Genomic DNA, 22,472 nt, shown 5'->3' with positions numbered 1-22,472 from the left:
GACATTTTGGGGAATAATCTCCTTCCCTCTGTTAGACCATTGAAAATGGGTCGTGACTGGGTCTTCCAACATGACAATTGCCCGAAGAAGATAGCCAGAACAACCAAGAAGTGGCTTAATAAAAAGCATATCAAAGTTCTGGAGGGGCCTAGCCAGTCTCCAGACATAAACCCAATAGAAAATCTTTGGAGGAAGCGCAAACTCCCGTGTTTATCAGTGACAGCCCAGACATCCGATTGATCGAGAGAAGATCTGTGTGGAGCAGTGGTGCAAAATCCCTGCTGCAGTATGTGCAAACCTGGTGAAACGTTACAGGAAACGTTTGACCTCTGTAATTGTAATCAAAAGCTACTGTAGCAAATATTAACATTGATTTTCTCATTTGTTAAAATACTTTTTGCAGCAGTATAGTACCAATAAATTCTTACAAAATCAGACACTGTGATTTCTGGATTTTTTTTTCACAGTGGACAAGCACCTATCGTGAAAATTTCAAACCCGCCTCTCATTTCTAAGTGAGAGAACTTGCAAAATTGCAAGGTGTTAAAATACTTATTTTCCGCACTGTATCTGTAGCGGTTTGATATCGGTAGTGGATTTTTAGAGTTAGAGAATATCAGGATATTGGTTAGGTGCCCCAGTATTGATCTGCAGTGCCCCAGTATAAATTTCACCGGTAAAAAAAAAATAATAATAAAATAAAATGAATTACAGCATTGACAGCATTTGCAAACGATGCGGAAAAAAAGAAAAAATACTGACACTACATGCATGACAAAAAGAATTTTTTTTCCCGGAGTGGAACGTTTACGGTTAGCGGCTAAGCAGGCACGTGCTGAGGGGGTGGTGGAGGGTGCTTGAGCACCTGCCCCTTTGCCTGTACATGCACAAAGTGGCCCTTTTGACTGGGCTTTTTTTTTGTGCATATGTGTGTGCTGGCACGCCACCGAGTACTTAACTTGAACACCGAAAACACCTTGAACATTTTTTTTTTAATAAGCCGACTGCGTGCCGCTAAACAAATGCTTAACGCCCACGCCCCCTTGAACGCTGCTCATCTGTGAGCTGGATGTGTGGTGAGGAGTCTGAGGACATCTGGTGGTGGAAAAAAAACGGTGTCACCCTATTAAACCATGTTCGAGCAAATACTGTAGTGAAAATTCTTGCACCAGGTTTATTGTAGGGATTTTAAAAGATAAATAAATAATTTTCTCTTACAGTGGGGCAAAAAAGTATTTAGTCAACCACTAATTGTGCAAGTTCTCCCACTTGAAAATATTAGAGAGGCCTGTAATTGTCAACATGGGTAAACCTCAACCATGAGAGACAGAATGTGGAAAAAAACAGAAAATCACATTGTTTGATTTTTAAAGAATTTATTTGCACAGCATGGTGGAAAATAAGTATTTGGTCAATACCAAAAGTTCATCTCAATACTTTGTAATGTACCCTTTGTTGGCAATAACGGAGGCCAAACGTTTTCTGTAACTCTTCACAAGCTTTTCACACACTGTTGCTGGTATTTTGGCCCATTCCTCCATGCAGATCTCCTCTAGAGCAGTGATGTTTTGGGGGTGTCATTGGGCAACACGGACTTTCAACTCCCTCCACAGATTTTGTATGGGGTTGATTTCTGGAGACTGGCTAGGCCACTCCAGGACCTTGAAATACCTCTTACGAAGCCACACCTTTGTTGCCCTGGCTGTGTGTTTGGGATCACTGTCATGTTGAAAGACCCAGGCACGTCTCATCTTAAATGCCCTTGCTGATGGAAGGAGACTTTCACTCAAAATATCTCGATACATGGCCCATTCATTCTTTCCTTTACACAGATCAGTTGTCCTGGTCCCTTTGCAGAAAAACAGCCCCAAAGCATGATGTTTCCACCCCCATGCTTCACAGTGGGTATGGTGTTCTTCGGATGCAATTCAGTATTCTTTCTCCTCCAAACACAAGAACCTGTGTTTCTACCAAAAAGTTCTATTTTGGTTTCATCTGACCATAACACATTCTCCCAGTCCTCTTCTGGATCATCCAAATGCTCTATAGCGAACCGCAGACGGGCCTGGACGTGTACTTTCTTCAGCAGGGGGACACGTCTGGCAGTGCAGGATTTGAGTCCCTGGCGGTGCATTGTGTTACTGATGGTAGCCTTTGTTAATGTGGTCCCAGCTCTCTGTAGGTTATTAAGTAGGTGCCCCCGTGTGGACCTGGGATTTTTGCTCACCGTTCTTGTTATCATTTTGACGCCACGGGGTGAGATCTTGCATCGAGGGAGATTATCAGTGGTTTTGTATGTATTCCATTTTCTAATGATTGCTCCCACAGTTGATTTCTTTACACCTAGCGTTTTAGCTATTGCAGATTGAGTCTTCCCAGCCTGGTGCAGGTCTACAATTTTGTCTCTGGTGTCCTTCGACAGCTCTTTGGTCTTGGCCATAGTGGAGTTTGGAGTGTGACTGACTGATGTTGTGGACAGGTGTCTTTTATACCGATAAGGAGTTAAAACAGGTGCCATTAATACAGTTAACGAGTGGAGCCTCGTTAGACCTCGTTAGAAGAAGTTAGACCTCTTTGACAGCCAGAAATCTTGCTTGTTTGTAGGTGACCAAATACTTATTTTCCACTCTAATTTGGAAATAAATTCTTTAAAAATCAAACAATGTGATTTTCTGTTTTTTTTCTTCCACATTCTGTCTCTCATGGTTGAGGTTTACCCATGTTGACATTTACAGGCCTCTCTAATCTTGTCAAGTAGGAGAACTTGCACAATTGGTGGTTGACTAAATACTTATTTGCCCCACTTTATATTGTTTTCTGCTTTAATAATGAATTATTCCCTGCCACAAGGCTATTACGACCCAGGTGTCTCTACTCTCTATAGGCAACCATATTTGTCCGTTCTCTTCACGTTATCTAGAAAGGTACCCATCTTTAAGTTCTCTGATAATGATATAATAGTTTTGAAAAAACTGTGCTGATAGTGGCTCAGTGAACATATAATTTGGTTTGTTCTCAGATGAACAACAAGTTGAGTAAGGACGTTTTGATATAGAGGTTGAAGGAAGAAAAGAGGCTGAGTCACAGCCAGAAAGTGTTGATGACAGTGTTTATTTTTATTCACTGTTCCCCCTTCCCAATTAAAATCTGTCACATGTTGTTGCAAGGTGTATTAAATTTTTGTTCATGTGCCTCTTTTGATCTATGAGCACCTGCCCCTCCATCAGCCTCCGCACAGCCCTGCGGCTAAGCGAAAGTACTTCCGGTGAACATTTCAAAATAAAAGCATGTCATGTTCAACATGTAAATAAGGATTTCAGGAGTTAATCTCACATACTTCACATTCTATACGAAGAATAGCTTTAAAGTGCATGTGACATGAAAAAGCATGTTTATTTCATAATGCACGCGGTATTTTATGCTCCTGAATGATATGGACCGCTTGGATGTGTGTGGAAGCGATCACTATATTTATTTAGTTTTTTTAATCCCGCGCCATGAAAATGAGTGACTTCCGGCTTCGGTCTTGCATTGAGGAGGAGGGCACTGTGACGTGTACAGGAGAAGGAGTCCTCTTCACTATACAGCCGTACTGTTGTGTATGAGGACTAAGGATTCAGCTGATTTTTTGGATTAATACGTTTATTTTTCGCATCACGCAAGCCAAACGGCTGCAGAAAAATCTTGCTGTATGAGGGAGAGGCGTGTGCGCCTTTTTGGAGTTTCAAAAGGTTCCCATTCACCGTGGATATTGGCCAGAACAAGCCCTACTACTGTGGGACCATTGGACTTACGAGGAAGTGAGTAAACATCTTGTTTTGTATTATGTCAAATACGAATACAGCGATTACAAAGTAAACACTACAAACTTTCTTTAAATAAAGGACTACTTACGTTTGATCATTTATAGGCATGTAAAAAGCTCTCCTCATGCACATTAGCTGCACGTTAGCTGCACAACAACTGCAGCCGCCCTCCTCTGGGGAACGAGCTGTAAATTGCTCTCCGCCGGGCGGTTTGCCGATCCGCAAAGACAATCGACAACCCAGTCGTCATGTCAAATAATCCGGGCTTGTTATGTGTGATTTTCCGCTTCAAAGACTTTGAAACATCACTTGGTTCGGGTTAGCATGTCGGCTTGCTGTCACGCCTCTTGGTTTGTTTACATTCTCCGAAGCCGGGGAAGGGAAATGACATATGTCCGATTTAGGTGTCATAAAATATCGTTCGGGAGGTGCGACAGTAAAGGTGAAGTCGACAGTTTTGACCATTATGGAGTAATTTTGCCATGTTGTCCTGAATAAGTGCATTTTTATTATTTCATATTCCATTTAGCACAAGACTGTTATTTGTCATGACCATGCCATTTATTTAGCAGTTGGGGAAAATACTTGGATAAAAAGAATATCCTGTAAAAATATTGAAGTAAAGAGACAGAAACAATGACATTTTGCAGATCTCTTTGTCGCGTTTTCCTTGTTGGGAATAGTTCCCCCTCGACGGGCTGACTGGTCCTTCTCAAGCCATTTATTTAGCTATTGGGGAAAAATACTTGGATAAAAAGAATATCCTGAGAAATATTGGAGTAGAGAGACTGAAACAATGACATTTTGCGGCTCTCTTCGTCGCGTTTTCCTCGTTCTGAATAATTCCCCCTCAATGGGCTGTATAGTAAAACCGATGAGCTCAGTCTCCCGCTGAAATCATCCACCTGTTGGGGACGCTTGAGCCCTATAATGGTAGGCGTGGCTAACCGGCAGATTAAAAGACTAATTTCTCGTCATCTGCGTTTTGCTAAATTTTTGTATATAGTCAAATCGTCTTGAAATATGACTCTAATTCACATAATAATGCTATTTAAGACTTTTTTTCTCCTGTCGTATGCTCTTTAAAATGACACCCGTTATTACAAATGTAATTGGCATTGAATAATTTGGTTTCAAATTTGTTAACGTGCACTTTGCAGGACAAGCTGACAGTCTTTTTGGATCAAACAAACGCTTCTGAGGGGCTCTCATTGGCAGAGAAAAAAAATGGCATTGGGTTTCTAACTTATTTCATATTCTGCACTTAACTTTCAAATGCATTTTTGTACGTATGTTTTTTAAATTTTATTATTTTTGTTATAGTTTGTGTTTCATTTAAGAGTAACAATTTATTGAAATTTGAATGGTTGATTTATTAGGAGGTATTGTCACTACATTAGTGATTGAATAGGTTTTTTTTAAAAAAATGCTATCGGGACAGGCCTACCGATCACGTCCCTTCTAGAGAACTAGATCGGGTGAAAAAGATCGGGTTTTTAAAATGTATTTATTTTTATTTTTTAGTATTAACTCGCTGTCAAACCTTCCAGTCAAAATAGATTGGACATCTAGCGCAGTCATTGGCACTGAAACATGAAAGTTCACAGCCGCTCCTCCCACCTTAAATGAATTCTATTGTTGTCTATGGCAGACAATGAGTTAAAAATAGGTAATTATAATGACTTTTATAGGGGAGTGTTGCAACAGGGTAACAATGAAATATGACTTACAATTTCAGACATCAATATTTGGCCATATCTAATCAACTCATCATCAGGTTGCTGTTAAAAAATAGTTTGTGATAAGGTTTCAAAAATAAATAATTATAACTTTATATGGGGAGAAAAACAAATATAGCTTTGCTAATAGGTCTGTTGAGATTTTTGCATAAAACCTTCTGGGATCTTCCGGGAGAAACACACATAAGATTAAGAGAACGTCTTACCTGCGGTTGTGGTTGTGCGGTGATGTCGCTGCGGGCTTTTGGAACCTTTGTAGGAAGCGAGCTGCTGGAGCATCGACACCGCTGCGGCTCCTTGTGTGCGTGCGTGCGCGTGCGGCAGACTCACTACAGCCACAGAGGGAGAGAGGACTCGCCGGCGCGCGTCCGCGTCCACGCCCGGGATGGAGGCGGGGCTTGGTCAGTATTGACTTTTGGGGGCTGATAACAATCTGCGTGTTGGGTGAGATGCAAAATGACAGTTTGTCAGTTTAATTAATTAATCAACATTTTAATAGTCAATTTTATATATGTAGTTATTTTAAAATGGGAGCATTTCCAATTAAAAACAAAACAAAAAGAGTAAATGTAAATCTAGAAAATGAAAGTATTTTTCAGTTTTTAATAATGTATTTTTTTTTTTACTTTTTTAAAAAAAGTTAGAAAAATAAAATCGTTAATATAATAGTAAATATTCAGATTTTTCTTATTTTTAATTTAATAATTTATGTATTTTTTCTCACAAAAAAGTAGGGAAAAAATACATAATATTTATTTTTTCACATTAATATTATTTAATTATATTCCGTTTTACTGTACAATTTATTGTATTTATTTTAAATTTATACTGTACATTTTACATTAAATAAAAAAAAAACAGGAAATAAAAAAAACTAAGAACATACAGGATTTTTTTTCTCCTTTTTGGCATTTTTGTTGCAAAAAAATAAAAAATAAAAAAAACTAAACAGGTGCTTTTTAAAAAATTTAAATACAGTAATCTGTCAAAATATTTAAATAATATATTTTAAAAAATGTTACTTTAATTTTTAAAAAGGGAAAACAAACTGACTTTTGTAGTACTCGATGAAAGAGAATGATTTTTATTATATTTAACTCAAAATAACATTTACAAATTTTGTCGTTTGCATTTGTTAGTTTAATTAATTAACTATTTGATAGTCGATCTTATTTATTTTGCCTTTTTTTAAATTAATATTTTGAACATTTCTGATTTGTAAAATAGGACGGAAGGGTAATAATTCTGATTTGATCTATTTTGAGTTTTTAACACTTTTTTAAAAACATACATCTTTATATTTTGTCATAGACTTCATATTATATTAACGGAACATGCTGGGCCGATTAATAGGGGGCCTATTTCCGTCAAAGCTGACTGAGTGGAAACACAGACAAAGAGCTCTTTACGTAGAAAATTCTTGAGAATAAATGCTTAAATCCCTGAATTATTTATAGGTATGGATGCAAAACAGTCTCGATTCTTGGTTAAAAGTAAAAAAAAACCAAAAGTGAGCAGTTAGCGTTTATTTTACGTAAATATGTCGAATGTCCTGCTAGTCTTTAAGCCACTGTGGCGCTGCCTTATCACCACAAAGAGCTTTTTACGTTGAAAATTATTGTGAATAAATGCGTAAATCCCTGAATTCTTTATAGATATGGACGTAAAACAGTTTCGATTCTTTGTTAAAAAAGCAAAGAACAGGGCATTTCACATATATTTTATGTAAATATGTCTAATGTTCTGCTAGTCTTTAAGCCACGGTGGTGCCGCCGTATCACCACAAAGTGCTTTTTATGTTCAAAATTCTTGTGAATAAATGCTTAAATCCCTGAATTCTTTATAGATATGAATGTAAAAAAGTCTCGGTTCTTGGTTAAAAGCAAAAAAAAACACAAAAAAAACGGGCAGTTAGCATTTATTTCAAGTAAATATTGCGAATTGTGACACCAATGCCGTAGCGGTTGATTTCTCCCATTGATTTTTTTCACGTTTCAAAATGCATGCATGGTACAAAACATAATAATTACCTTGAATCCTCGAACAAATCACTCCTGAGACAATCCTTCCTGTTTGTGTGTGGTACAGCTTTCGTACTTTTTCAACCTAAATCCGGCATTGGATCAATGCACGAGTTTGAGAATAACTGCAAGCGACTTCGACTGACTGAAGCGGAGCATGGGACGACCCCCTACTTGAAGGCGTGGCGCAGAGTCTGGGGAATTTGTCCCGTCAATATCATTATGAAGTCTATGATTTTGTTTAAAAATCTATTTTTAAAATAAAAAACTAAATATTCTCATTTTACATTTTTTTTCATTTATGTATTACATATTTCCCCATACGAAACAACACTTAATTTTCTTTACTTTTTTAACATAAATGTTTGTAAATATTCAGATTTTTTTTTTTTTTAATTTATGATTACTGTATTTATTTTAAATGCGATTTATATATGAGCTGACTCATCGCAAAAAAAATCTGTGATTACTCAACTATCAAAATAATCATTTGTGGCAGCCTATAACAAAAGTTACTCAAAGTTATTTAAGAAAAAAAAAAAAAAAAATCCCGAAATTTGGATTGTGAAAGAGACTCCGTTTTTTTCATAGTGAATACAGAGAAATGATGTGACGTATTCATATACTGCAGTGAATGCAGACAAGAGTCACATACTGCATTTAGGAGAGACAAACACTGCTATCTCTCCTTTGGCATTTCCACTGCAGGCTTGAGAGACGTCCGACCAAAAGAAATAATTATCAGTATTATTCCGAGTCGCTAATTTGCTTTTAAGTGCTTCAAAGCTGAGTGTAATACAGCAGGCTGCTCGGGAACGATAACAGCAGCCAGTAAAGAAACTCTCTGAGTGAAGGAGGTTTTTGTCATGTATTTGCGTCAATCGGATCAACGGGAAATTAATTAGCACGCAAAGCCGCGTACTGTATTTACTGTCAACACGTCTTTGGAAAGTGCTAAGCCACAAGCAACCCCACAGTGTACTGAGAGGGCATGCAGCGAAAGATCATCTTTCAGTGCCATTGACGGCAATCGATCATCGACTCCACCATCAGTTGACAAGACAACTCCCATAGACTTTGCGCCACGCCTTCCCGTAGGGGGACGACCCATAGAGCGTTGAAGTGGGTTTCACTATTCACTGTGATTAACTCAAACACACGCTGCGTTCTAACGCCGGATTAAGGTGGAAATAGGACGATGGTTTTACTGCATTCAAGCAGGCAGGAGTGTCTCAAGAGTGATTTGGTCGAGGATTCAAGGTACTAATTACAGTGGGGCAAATAAGTATTTAGTCAACCACTAATTGTGCAAGTTCTCCCACATGAAAATATTAGAGAGGTCCGTAATTGTCAACATGGGTAGACCTCAACTATTAGAGACAGAATGTGGAAAAAAAAACCAGAAAATCACATTGTTTGATTTTTGAGGAATTTATTTGCAAATTATGGTGGAAAATAAGTATTTGGTCTATACCAAAAGTTCATCTCAATACTTTGTTATGTACCGTTTGTTGGCAATAACGGAGGCCAAATGTTTTCTGTAACTCTTCACAAGCTTTTCATACACTGTTGCTGGTATTTTGGCCCATTCCTCCATGCAGATCTCCTCTAGAGCCGTGATGTTTTGGGGCTGTCGTTGGGCAACACAGACTTTCAACTCCCTCCTCACCCCGTGGCGTCAAAATGATAACAAGAACGGGGAGTAAAAATCCCAGAACCACAGGGGGGGACTTAGTGAATGACCTACAGAGAGCTGGGACCACAGTAACAAAGGCTACAATCAGTAACACAATGTGCCGCCAGGGACTCAAATCCTGCACTGCCAGACGTGTCCCCCTGCTGAAGAAAGTACATGTTCAGGCCCGTCTGCGGTTCGCTAGAGAGCATTTGGATGATCCAGAAGAGGACAGGGAGAATGTGTTATGGTCAGATCAAACCAAAATAGAACTTTTTGGTAGAAACACAGGTTCTCTTGTTTGGAGGAGAAAGAATATTCAATTGCACCATACCCACTATGAAGCACGGGGGTGGAAACATCATGCTTTGGGGCTGTTTTTCTGCATAGGGACCAGGACGACTGATCTGTGTATAGGAAAGAATGAATGGGGCCATGTAGCGAGAGATTTTGAGTGAAAATCTCCTTCCATCAGCAAGGGCATTTAAGATGAGAAGTGGCTGGGTCTTTCAGCATGACAATGATGTCAAACACACAGCCAGGCCAACAAAGGAGTGGCTTCGTAAGAAGCATTTCAAGGTCCTGGAGTGGCTTAGCCAGTCTCCAGATCTCAACCCAATAGAAAATCCTCTCTGTGGAGGGAGTTGAAAGTCCGTGTTGCCCAACGACAGCCCCAAAACATCACTGCTCTAGAAGAGATCTGCATGGAGGAATGGGGCAAAATACCAGCAACAGTGTGTGAAAAGCTTGTGAAGAGTTACGGAAAACGTTTGGCCTCCGTTATAGCCAACAAAGGGTACATAACAAAGGATTGAGATGAACTTTTGGTGTAGACCAAATACTTATTTTCCACCAGGATTTGCAAATAAATTATTTAAAAACCAAACAATGTGATTTTTTTTTTTTTTTTTTCCACATTCTGTCTCTCATGGTTGAGGTTCAACCATGTTGACAATTACAGGCCTCTCTAATATTTTCAAGTGGGAGAACTTGCACAATTAGTGGTTGACTAAATACTTATTTGCCCCACTGTATATTTTCCGCACCACGCATGCACTTTGAAACGTTGTGAATACAATGAAATAAATGGGAAAAAAATTAGGCTAACTTTAGCTTGAAATATTTAAGTGAAATGAATGATAACGATAATGTTTTTTTTGTTTGTTTGTTTTGCTTTTAACCAAGAGTCTAGACTGTTTTACGTTCATATCTACAGAAATTCCGTGATTCAAGCATTTGTTTACAAGAATTTTCAACTTGAAAAGCTCTTTGTTCTGTGACGGCCGCCATGTTGGATTAAACAATATCGTATCTTGATGAAGAATACTCATCAAGTCCATGCCTCAGAGACTGCAAGCTGTCATAAAAGCCAAAGGTGGTGCTACTAAATACTAGAAATGTGTTTTGATTGTTATTTCTTTGTTTGTTTCTCATGATTCCATATTTTTTTCCTCAGAATGGAGTGATTCGATATATATTTCCCTGCACTTGTTCTATAAAAGTAACATTTACTTACCACCACAATGTTTTTTTTGTTCATTTCTTTTAGTGTTTCTGAATGCTAAAAAGTTGCACTTTTGAACTAATTCATTATTTTTTCAAGCTTTTTATCTTGTTCTACATGATAAAATGTCTGAGTGAGTGCTCGACCGAGACTGGTGATGCCATACTTTTTGCTAGGGGTTGTATAAAAGATCCTCAGCACCCCCTGCTATGAGTGACTTCCCTGAAGGTCGTGGAGGGGTGACAAAGACAGGAACTGGTCGTGTGACTAAAGTATTGCACTAAACCACAGCAATTGCACATGTATAGAATTAAATCATATTTTATTTATTTATGCAGGAAGTGGCAACCTCCAGACGGCTCAGCGTTCCTGATTTAAGTGGCCGTGAAAGATTTTTGTGCAGTGTCACGTCACACTTTGCACAATATCAAATCCTAGCGTTTGCAGGAGGATTTAACTTAAAAAAAAAAATGCAATGGCTATGAAAAAAAAACAAAAAAAAAAAAAAAAAACACTTGGATAACACACTTCAACTAAGGGCACACTTCTATTTCGACCTATTTTATGCATGTAGCACTTCAGAATATATGAAACTGAGCTGAGTTCCTCTTTAGAGTACATGACCTTTTTCCAATTTTTTTTTTTTTTTAAACTATTATGAGCTTTAGCCTTGTTTATTTATGTAACTGGGTATTATACTGTGTTGGCGGTCTATATAACGAGTACAATTTGCACTGACAATTTGCAATTAAGGTAGCATTTTTATTAGGGCTGTCAAAATTATCGCGTTAACGGGCGGTAATTAATTATTTTAATTAATCACGTTAGAATATTTGACGCAATTAACGCACAAATGCCCCGCTCAAACAGATTAAAATGACAGCACAGTGAAATGTGTACTTGTTGTGTTTTCGGAGTTTTGCCGCCCTCTGCTGGCGCTTGGGTGCGACTGATTTTATAGGCTTCAGCACCCATGAGCATTGTGTAAGTAATTATTGACATCAACAATGGCGGGCTACTAGTTTATTTTTTGATTGAAAATTTTACAAATTTTATTAAAACGAAAGCATTAAGAGGGGTTTTAATATAAAATTTCTATAACTTGTAATAACATTTATCTTTTAAGAACTACAAGTCTTTCTGTCCATGGATCGCTTTAACAGAATGTTAATAATGGTAATGCCATCTTGTTGATTTATTGTTATAATAAACAAATACAGTACTTATGTACAGTATGTTGAATGTATATATCCATCTTGTGTCTTATCTTTCCATTCCAACAATAATTTACAGAAAAATATGGCATATTTTATAAATGGTTTGAATTGCGATTGATTGCGATTAATTACAATTAATTAATTTTTAAGCTGTAATTAACTCGATTAAAATTTTTAATCGTTTGACACCCCTAATTTTTATATATCAGTGTAAATAGGACTAAATTGGTGTATTTAAGTATTAGAGTGGGTAGCTTTGTTCATTCATTCATTCTTACTGTACCTCTGCCAGGATATGTATTCAGTCTGTACGTTTCTATTCAAGATAACGCAAGAACGAATAAAGTTCATTTTCTCCCGCTTATCCAAGGTCGGGTCGCGGGGGCAGCAGATTCAGCAGAGAAGCCCATATTTCCCTCTCCCCAGCCACTTCATCCAGCTCTTCTTGGAGGATCCCAAGATGTTCCAACGCCAACCAACAGACAGTTTCCCCAGTGTATCGTGGGTCAACCCTGCGACCTCCTCCCAGTGGGACGTTCCAAGGACACCTCACCAGGGGGATGTCATGGAGGCATCCTAATTAGATGCCCGCGCCACCTCACCTAGCTCCTCTCTGACACCGGTCATACAGGGACCGGACCCCCTCGTATCAGGGGAAAAAAGGGATTAGAGGTAGTCCCCGGGTTACAAGCGAGTTCAGTTCCTACGCTGAGGACGGAACCCGAATTTCCGCGCAAGTCAGAATTTACCATTTTAAATACCCCTAAATCTCCAAATAACTATCCAAAAAGTCCAAAAGTATTGTATTTCGTTCAATTATGGAAGATAAACTGCCCTCTGGCGGCAGCGTTGGGTCTGGCTGTACAGTCGCCCTGTATGACTGAAAAGCAGACTTGGACATCTGACATGGATAAAGGATAGCTGCGCTTTGGTTTGGCCCGCGTAAGGCTGTAAATTGTTTTAGCTAATGTATGTTTATGTATGCATTTGGAATTAAATGTAGAGCTACAGTTTGTTGATTTACATGTGAGCCGTTTGCTCTGAAAACTGTAAATACAGTACGTTAACATTCGTAGCATTTAAACTAGCAGATTTTTGTTAGGCAGGGTTAAGGTTTAGGCTAATTTAATCTACTAAATTTACATATTGATCAGACAAGATGGACATATGAACCACAATTGTTTTGTGTCAAGTGTTCTATTGTTAAAATGTGTGTTGTTTTGAACATACAGTGGTAGGAAAAAGTATCTGAACTTTTTGGAATTTCTCACATTTCTGCATAAAATCACCATCAAATGTGATCTGATCTTTGTCAAAATGACACAGATGTAAAAACAGTGTCTGCATTAAACTAAAACCACCCAAACATTTATAGGTTTTCATATTTTAATGAGGATAGCATTCAAACAGTGACAAAAGGGGGAAAATAAGTAAGTTAACCATCACATTTAATATTTTGTGGCTCCCCTTTGGCAGCAATAATTTCAACCAGACGCTTCCTGTAGCTGCAGATCAGTCTGGCACATCGAATAGGACTAATCTTGGCCCATTGTTCTCTACAAAATTGCTGTAGTTCAGTCAGATGTCTGGCATGAATCCCTGTCTTTAGGTCATGCCACAGCATCTCAATGGGGTTCAAGTCTGGACTTTGACTTGGCCACTCCAGAACGTGTATGTTGTTTTTCTGAAACCATTCTGAAGTTGAATTACTTCTGTGTTTTGGATCATTGTCTTGTTGCAGCATCCATCCTCTTTTTAGCTTCAACTGTCTGACAGACGGCCTCAGGTTTTCCTGCAAAACATCCTGATAACTTTTGAATTCATTCCATTAATGATTGCAAGTTGTCCAGGCCCTGAGTTAGCAAAACTGCCCCAAATCATGATGCTCCCTCCACCAGCAGTGGCTTCCTCCGTGGAGTCCTTCCATGAACACCATTCTTGGCCATAGTTTTACATATAGTTGATGTGTGCACAGATATATTGGACTATGCCATTTATTTCTGTCTTTAGCAGACACTCTTGGGTTCTTTTTTTTTCACCTCTCTGAGTATTCTGCGCTGAACTCTTGGTGTCATCTTTGGTGACGGCCACACCTTGGGAGAGAAGCAACAGAGCCAAACTCCCTCCATTTGTAGACAACTTCTCTGACTGTCGATTGATGAACATCCACACTTTTAGAGATGATTTTATATCCTTTCCCAGCTTTATACAAATCAACAATCCTTCATCGCAGGTCGTCAGACGGCTCTTTTGACCGAGTCAGGATGCACATCAGACAATTCTTCTGATTAAGACAATTCTTACAGGGTGTGTGTTTTATAGTGGGCAGGGCAGCTTTTAACCCCTCATTGGTGATTTGGCACACACCTGACTAAAATTGTTTAGTAAAAAATGGTTTCAAATGCTCTTTAAGTCTCCTTAGGCAGAGGGTTCACTTACTAATCCCTCGCCTGTCAGTCATTGTTTGCATGCTATCCCAATTGAAATATGAAAACCTATAAATGCCTGGGTGGTTTTAGTTAAAGCAGACACTGTTTTTACATCTGTGTGATTTTGACAAAGATCAGATCACATTTGATGGGGATTTTATGCAGATTTTATGCAAAGGTCACAGAGGTCAGAAATGCTTGGGTTCAAGATAACTCAAAAACAAAAAAGGGATAATGAAACTCACAGGAAATGTTAGCAATATGCAACGGAAAAGGTCAATAATATTTACAGCTTAAATGTAATGCAATTAACATGATTTGTCAGTGAGCCAAAGAGTCAACTCTTGGCCAAAATATTCGTCGATTATCAAAATGATCGTTTGTAGTTGCTCTAGTCATCACTAATACATGGAACCAATGGGGAAAAGTAAGTTTGGCATTGTAAACTTCAAAATATACAAGTGTACTCACCCACTCACTCAAAACAGCATTTCCACTGTCGGGCTGAATTTGTGTTTTCGCGTGTGTATGTGGGGCAAGATGAATGGTGGGGAAGACCCCCCGGTGGGCCTCCTCCAACATTTGCAGCCCGCAGCTCCTCAGCAGGCATCAAACGCCTCATATGGCGCAGTGTCAAGCTTTAATACAGCAGCCGGATCAGGGCCATGCAAGGCCTCTGTTATGATCCACTTTCACAAACGCACACAGAGGAATAATTTTTTTCTTGCCTTTTAAAAGGGGAAAAAATGAGAAGAATAACAATGAGGCAAATGCGCTTTAAGTACATGATTAGAAAACAATTCTGTACATGTGATTTGTTATGTGATACACAGTTGACTAATAAGGCGCGCTTTAAATTGTACTTTCTCACCTGAATGAATGACGCGAAAGTGGGATTTCTAAAAGCAGACTTCCATTGAAGTCCAGCACTGCCACCTTGTGGACAAAGTGCTTGACGTCACTTCTGATGGCACTTTGCACGGGTTCTCAAAAAGTGGAGATTTTTTCTAAGCTTTTGCCAGCATTAAGTCATTGATGCCATTGACGGTGATGGATAAATGATCGCTGCCAGCCTGTCTCAGTCAAAATGGATTGGACGTCTATCGCCGTCAAATGCAGCAAATGATTTAACGGAAAAGTTAGGAACTGACCTTTCAATAGAGCAAGGGCGTAGGATTGGTCTCAACATTTGTAGGGACGATATTACAGCATAACCTGCATGTACACTTCTTGCTGGGGACGGGACATTAATAATAACAAACAGATTGGGTGAACAGGGGTCACGGCTACATTTCTTACAAATATGCATCTAATTAATTGATAGGCTAAATGATCAATGCAAAATAAATCTCCATTGCCTTATCCTAACTTTCATGCAGGGGCGGACTGGGACTAAAAAGCAGCCCTGGACTTTGACTCAGCTCAGCCCATAAGAATCGCTATACGAAGGGAAACACAGACCCCATAGGGGGGTCCGGGAACATGCCCCTCCCGGGAGAATTTTTTTTTTTTTTACATTTTATCGTAAAATGCACCAATTTCGTGCACTTTGAGAGAAAAATGAAGAAAATGTGTCTAGACTGTGACTGTCTGACTACGGGCGCTCAAAGTACTGCAAGGCTGAACTGGAGTTGGATTCATTTTCTGTACTAGCTCTATGATCAACCTGAATAAACAAATGAAAGAATTTATTTTTCAAAGCAAGTTTTACGTATCCAATTGGTTATAATATATCTTTAAAGATCTCTGTCTATAAAATGACTTCATTGTTTATGCCATAATTCAGTGGTCTCCAAACTATTCCACATAGGGCTGCGGCGGGCGCAGGATTTCATTCCAACAAAACAAGACAAAACCTCTGCACCAATCTGGTGTCTTACAAGTGTAATCAGTTGATTGCAGTCAGGTGCTGCTTGTTTTAGCAGAAACTTCATTGGTTAAACTGTCGGTACTCGATCGGTTAAAACAAAAACCAGGCCCCACAGCGGCCCTTGAGGACCGGTTTGGAGACCCCTGCCATAATTAATCTTGCCATACAAATAATAAATTTCAATGAAAATACAATACATATTTCAAGACAAATCCTGTATACATAAACTTCATTGGAAAGTATTAACCAGAAAACAAAACGATATATAAATGATTAATAATGTATATAACATCAATTTAACTACCTAAAGTTTAAAGTAAAACCATTCATTTTATTAATATTTTGTTATATTTCTTCTGAATTAATATTGCTATGCTGCGTGTGCATACATTGTTTTACGGCTAAAATATTTTTTCTTAGGAGAGGGATAGTAGGACTAGCATACTGTAACTTGACACGATTGCAAACGGGTACATCGACTAGCTGGCACTAACCCTTTAATTGTCATTTATTTGATTTAAAATGTAGCTACCTGATGGATAACAATTGCCAGTTTACAGAGCAAGTAACCCTCTTCATCCCAATTTACTTGCCCTGCGCTTGTCTGGGGAACTTCCAACAGTTTATCGTTGCCCCCTCCCTCTTCTTTTCTCTCTCCCAGCACCGTCTGCACGTCAGAGCGGCTGCAGCTCCCTCTCACCATCGCCGGGAGCTGAGCTGTTGTTACCCGACGTGGCCGTTGCAGCCAGACTGCTGCTTGCGAAAATATTTGTCGATTTATGACATTTTAATGCTTCACTCTCCAGTTTCTTTAATTTTTTCTCTCTAACCTTCTCCGCGCCACCCTGCTCTTTTCAGTTTTTTTGCCACCACCATCCATATTGTGCATTAACACTCGTCGCTATTTTGCTTCCACAAGGAAGGAACCAATGAAGGCTACTCTGTGCTTTCGTCGTTCCTAGTCTATCAGATTGGCGGTGAAAAGCCAGGCGCATTGCTGCCACCTGTCGGATTGGATGCGAACTGTAGATAATCAGAGGATAGGGGGGATAAAAACAGTGATGCATAATGAATGGCGGCCGCCGGCCGTCCAGGGCACCGGCCGTTCTGTGATCCTCCAGAACCCACAGATTACCAGTCCGCCCCTGCTTTCATGTGTATTGGTTCAGGTGATACGACGCTCGATTCAAACATTTGTTTGAAAAAAACTACTAAAGAAACAAAGCTATCGAAAAATGGGTCCAATTCTGTGAGACACTGGACTCTGACCCTAGACTCAAACTAAACAATAGTAATATTAAAGTGATTTTAATGGAAAAAAGTCTGAGCTAACCAAGGATTGATCGACATCTGAGGCATACTACCAAGACTCGAACCAAAGTACTCTCATGTAATTCTGATGCAAACAATGATCCAAATGACGGACGGCTAGCTTGACTTCGTTGTTCCTTGTGGAGGCTCGTCCGACTGCAGGTAGTTTTGCAGGTTAGCAAGTTCACACAGACAAATGCTATGCTAACTCTGATGCAGATCGGACTTTTAGTAGCAAAATTAGTGGTGTTTCCCCCACCTCCACAGCATTGATGTCTTTTTACATTACTAACAGTGGCTTGTGGTGCCCCCCCCCCAAAAAAACCGTCTAATATCCCTTTTCTTCGAAGGGGGTTGCGGAGGCGGCATGCTGTATTTCTGTCAGCGGGGGTTGTGTGAATGTGAGTCTGTGTGGCAGGAGGTCATCAGCCAATCAAATGTGGGTTTGAGGGGGGGGGGAAATGGACCAGCACATTCAGTATGTGAAAAGGGAAATCTAAGTCTGAACATGATGAAAATAATTCACTTCATAATGGTAGGGTCCATTCTATACTTACAACACATGGGAAGACTATCTAAATTACCCATTTAACTGAAGTCATAATGCAAATAAGGTGGCTTAAAAGTTGGTGGGGACAATTTGAGCATCCTGAAAAGTTGGTAGTGTTATGTCCCTACCGTCCCTATGCAAACCTACGCCCTTGCAATAGAGGATTTTAGCAGAGGTGGGTAGAGCAGCCAAACATTTTACTCAAGTAAGACAAGCATTACTTCAGAATAATAGTACTCACATCAGGGAGGGAGAGAACTTCAGGGGGTTGACGGCGCCCGGGGCCGGGCCTCTAAGGCAGTGTTTTTCAACCGGTGTGCCGCGGCACGCAGATGTGCCTTGACTTTTAATCAGATGTGCCGCGAGCAATTATCCAATATCGCTTTTTGAAAAATATATATATAATTTATAAAATTATTAGGGTGGCCCCTGATGATATTTTGATGGACACTCAGCCTTGTTAACAGCACGCGGACGTCGTCGGGTGAAGTAGGAAGGAAGGAGTAGGTGGAAGGTTCTCAGTCATGTGCAGGCAAGCAAATTATTGTTCGTGTTGCATTAAAGAACTGCTCGGATTTCTAGCCATCAGCCACCTTGCTGTCCACGACAATGTGTTGGAGTAAAATGCAGGGGGAGGATTGACCTTTGTCACGTATGGACAAAATGGAAAGGATATTTTCGTGTATATCGACACTTGATGAGTCTAATCAAATGATGTACAGTAGATGTGCTGAAGTCCACACTGTCGCGAACATCAAGGTGGCTGATGGCTATAATTCCGAACAGTTCTTGAACGCAAGAAATTACCCCGCTTGCCAGCACGCGACCGAGAACCTTTCTTGTGACGCACGTGGAAGTCGTGGTGGCAGTCATGGATCTTAGTTTTTAAGTTTAAAGGACAACTTCAAAATCCAAACAAGATTCTGACCCAGATAAAGGCCATAGTATGAGTCGTGGTGAAAAAAAGAAAAGACGGAGAGCTCAAAGGCAAGGCAATACAGTTGATGTGGGAAAATATTACATTATGCCTTTGTGATGTATGATTGCTTCTGTGACCTAGATTGTAACAACTTCTATTGTTTTTTACCTTGAGTCCCATAGTTAGGAGGGAATCTCACGGGATAAATTGTTTTGAGTTCCATAGTTCGGAGGGAATCCCATGAGATAATTTAAATAAACATTCTACTTTAAACGCTGGGAGCCTCAATTGGGGGGGAATCTCATACCCTTGCGGGGGGTGGGGGGTGGGGGGGTGAGTCTCACGAGTTCGGGTGTGTTTTCGTGGGGGCAGGGAGTGGGCACCCGTGCCCCCGCGTCAGACGTACCTATAAGAGTCGGGAGATTCCCCCAACTCGCTGGAAGTCTGCCAGTGGATTACATTCGGGTCGCCTGGTTTTGTTCCTTTGCCGCTTTGCCGGAGTGTTTTGGCTCCCCGCTCATTTGTCACGGTAAGCGATTTTCATTGCTAAGGGACATTTCGTTTTGCTGTAACTGTAACGCAGGGATTCTGGGGTTGACAAACTCAAATCTAGCGTCATCGTTGACATTTGTTGATACTTGTTTGCTTGCTCTTGTGGGATTGTAATCAATAAATCTCATTTATTTTGCTTATTCTAATCAATAAACATTGTCTATTTTGCAAAAGTGTGCCTGTTACTGATTCACCGCGAACCTGGAAATTTCAGAAAACAACAGTGAAAGCCAAGTTTTGTTCAGATTTACTTTCACTGGGGATGAGACAAAACAGACTCCATTATGTGTCACGTTCCATCACTGTACTGTACTGTACAGAAAGTCATTTTGGAACATTTTTAGTTTGTGGTGTGCCGCAAGATTTTTTCCAATGTAAAACATTTTCGTGACTCAGAAAACACTGCTCTAAGGAGCCTGGTTGGTGGGCGTGGTGGGGAGAGGCGAGAGTCAAAGAAAAACGTAAGATGATGTGCGGAGCTGTAATATAGTGTTTGTAAACGTTAAAATATCTCTGCCAGCCACTTGATCGCTGTTCGTCCATTCCTTACTACACAGCGAAACGTCCTACACAATGCTCAGCGCGCTTGCGCAAGCATTCGCACGCATGCGCACATCGTTTAGAAGCGGTGAGTACTCATTTTTTGTTTTTATTTACGGTAGTTTTTTAGAACCTTTTCACTGCCTCAAAAATATTTTTTGCATGTATTACCCTCTCATACTTTTAACCATTGTTTTTTTTGTGTTAGCTTTGAACCAGTTGACTACATTAGTCACGTAGCGTATTTAAACAGTCCTTATTTGACATAACTACATTTAAGTATTTTCTTAAGGTATTTTTTTAGTATGTTCTGCCTATATGCATCTAAACAAATCAAGTTTAAAGCGCACGGTAGTACTTTGGGTGTCAAATTCGACTCATGTAGAACGTTTCGCCGATGTAGCAGATTTTGACAGAACACCGGTTGTCTGGAGGGGCTCACATAAAAAAAAAAAAAAAAATCACTTGGACTCCGCCCCCCCCCACACACAAACAAACACACTGGACGATCATCTTGAAGGGCCCACGAATAATTGCACCTCCCCGATTGGATGGTCCACTCGGGTTCCCGTTTATGCTCATTGTAGCTGGGCCCTGTTCACATTTTCTCCGCCACTGACTCAAGTAAAAGTAATAGCCATACCAAACACGTACTTAAGTACAAGTAAAAAAAGGTATTCTGGAAAAAGAATACTTGACTAGCATTACATAACTTGAGTATTTTTTTAAACAATGGTAGATTTTTTGTTCTAAGCGCAACGTCATATATATGAACTGCAATTATTTTACTGTACTATACATGTTACAAAAAACTTAACAAAAATCATTGAATCCAAACTAGAAAAATGAAACATCACCAGTCCATAGAGAATGAGTGCCCTCTAGTGAAGAAAACCTATTTCCAACCAAAAAATGAAAACGATCATATCTCCGTTTTTTTGTGGTGTATCGCGCCAAATAAAAACTGGGAGAGGGGTTTGAGTAATGTTGACTCTATGCTAATAGTTTAATTTTAATTTAATCATAAGACTTCCGACTGTGAGCTTGTAGTGTAGCCCAAAGTAGTGGAGGAAGAGTACTGTTTTTCTTCACAAATTTACTCAAGTAAAAAGTATAGCGTGTTAAATTACTTTTAGACGTACATTTTTCTCAAAATGTTACTCAAGTAAATGTAACGCATTACTACCCACCTCTGGTTTTTAGTTTTCTACGTTTTGTACGTAGTAATTATTTACAGAGATCCCCAGCTTGGGAACGACTAATACACACTATTAAAGTCCTGTACGATAATGCGCCTGACTGCGGAGTTCAAATTCCTTCTTCCGCCAGCCTCATTAAATGCACTTTAGAGCAGGAAACGCAATCGGAAAAAATATCCCGCGTGACTTGGCAGGTCATTTTCACAAATCCTGAGTGAGGCTAAATCTTGATTTATGCTGCAAGGTTCAAGTGACACAATTTCTTTGCTTTTTGTTCAGTGAAGACTGAGAGGACATATTTAAAAATTTAATTTAAAAATAAATGCCATTATCTGATGTAATAGAGAATAAGGGTGCAACAATTAATCAATTGATCGACAACTAATCGATTAGCAAATTAATCGACAACTATTTTAATAGGCAATTAATTGTTTAAGACCTTCTTCACCTTGAACTTGTACAAATTCTTGAAATTCTAACATACAGTGCCTTGCAAAAGTATTCGGCCCCCTTGAACCTTGCAACCTTTCGCCACATTTCAGGCTTCAAACATAAAGATATAAAATTTTAATTTTTTGTCAAGAATCAACAACAAGTGGGACACAATCGTGAAGTGGAACAAAATTTATTGGATAATTTAAACTTTTTTAACAAATAAAAAACAGAAAAGTGGGGCGTGCAATATTATTCGGCCCCATTGCGTTAATACTTTGTAGCGCCACTTTTTGCTCCAATTACAGCTGCAAGTCGCTTGGGGTATGTTTCTATCAGTTTTGCACATCGAGAGACTGACATTCTTGCCCATTCTTCCTAGCAAAACAGCTCGAGCTCAGTGAGGTTGGATGGAGAGTGTTTGTGAACAGCAGTCTTCAGCTCTTTCCACAGATTCTCCATTGGATTCGGGTCTGGACTTTGACTTGGCCATTCTAACACCTGGATACGTTTATTTTTTGAACCATTCCATTGTAGATTTGGCTTTATGTTTTGGATCATTGTCCTGTTGGAAGTTAAATCTCCGTCCCAGTCTCCGGTCTTGTGCAGATACCAACAGGTTTTCTTCCAGAATGTTCCTGTATTTGGCTGCATCCATCTTCCCGTCAATTTTAACCATCTTCCCTGTCCCTGCTGAAGAAAAGCAGG

General features: G+C 39.5%; 2 protein-coding genes across 2 annotated transcripts in view; both read right to left on the bottom strand.

The window, feature by feature from the left end:
- draxina (dorsal inhibitory axon guidance protein a) overlaps positions 1-14,947 on the bottom strand; it is a 47,081-nt gene extending 32,134 nt beyond the window's left edge. Inside the window, exons 1-2 of the mRNA XM_057845009.1 lie at positions 14,863-14,947; positions 5,752-5,978 (exon numbers count right to left, since the gene is read on the bottom strand). The gene's annotated coding sequence lies outside the window, so the exon portion shown is untranslated. The remainder of the gene's footprint in view (positions 1-5,751; positions 5,979-14,862) is intronic.
- Positions 1-22,472, bottom strand: part of LOC130921299 (uncharacterized) — a 209,289-nt gene that overhangs the window by 58,736 nt on the left and 128,081 nt on the right. The window lies entirely within an intron of this gene.

Source organism: Corythoichthys intestinalis, chromosome 9 (assembly GCF_030265065.1).
Source record: "Corythoichthys intestinalis isolate RoL2023-P3 chromosome 9, ASM3026506v1, whole genome shotgun sequence".
NCBI classification, from domain to species: Eukaryota; Metazoa; Chordata; class Actinopteri; order Syngnathiformes; family Syngnathidae; genus Corythoichthys; species Corythoichthys intestinalis.
The sequence above is the reverse complement of the archived record's forward strand: the minus strand, read 5'-3'. Positions and strand labels throughout refer to the sequence as shown.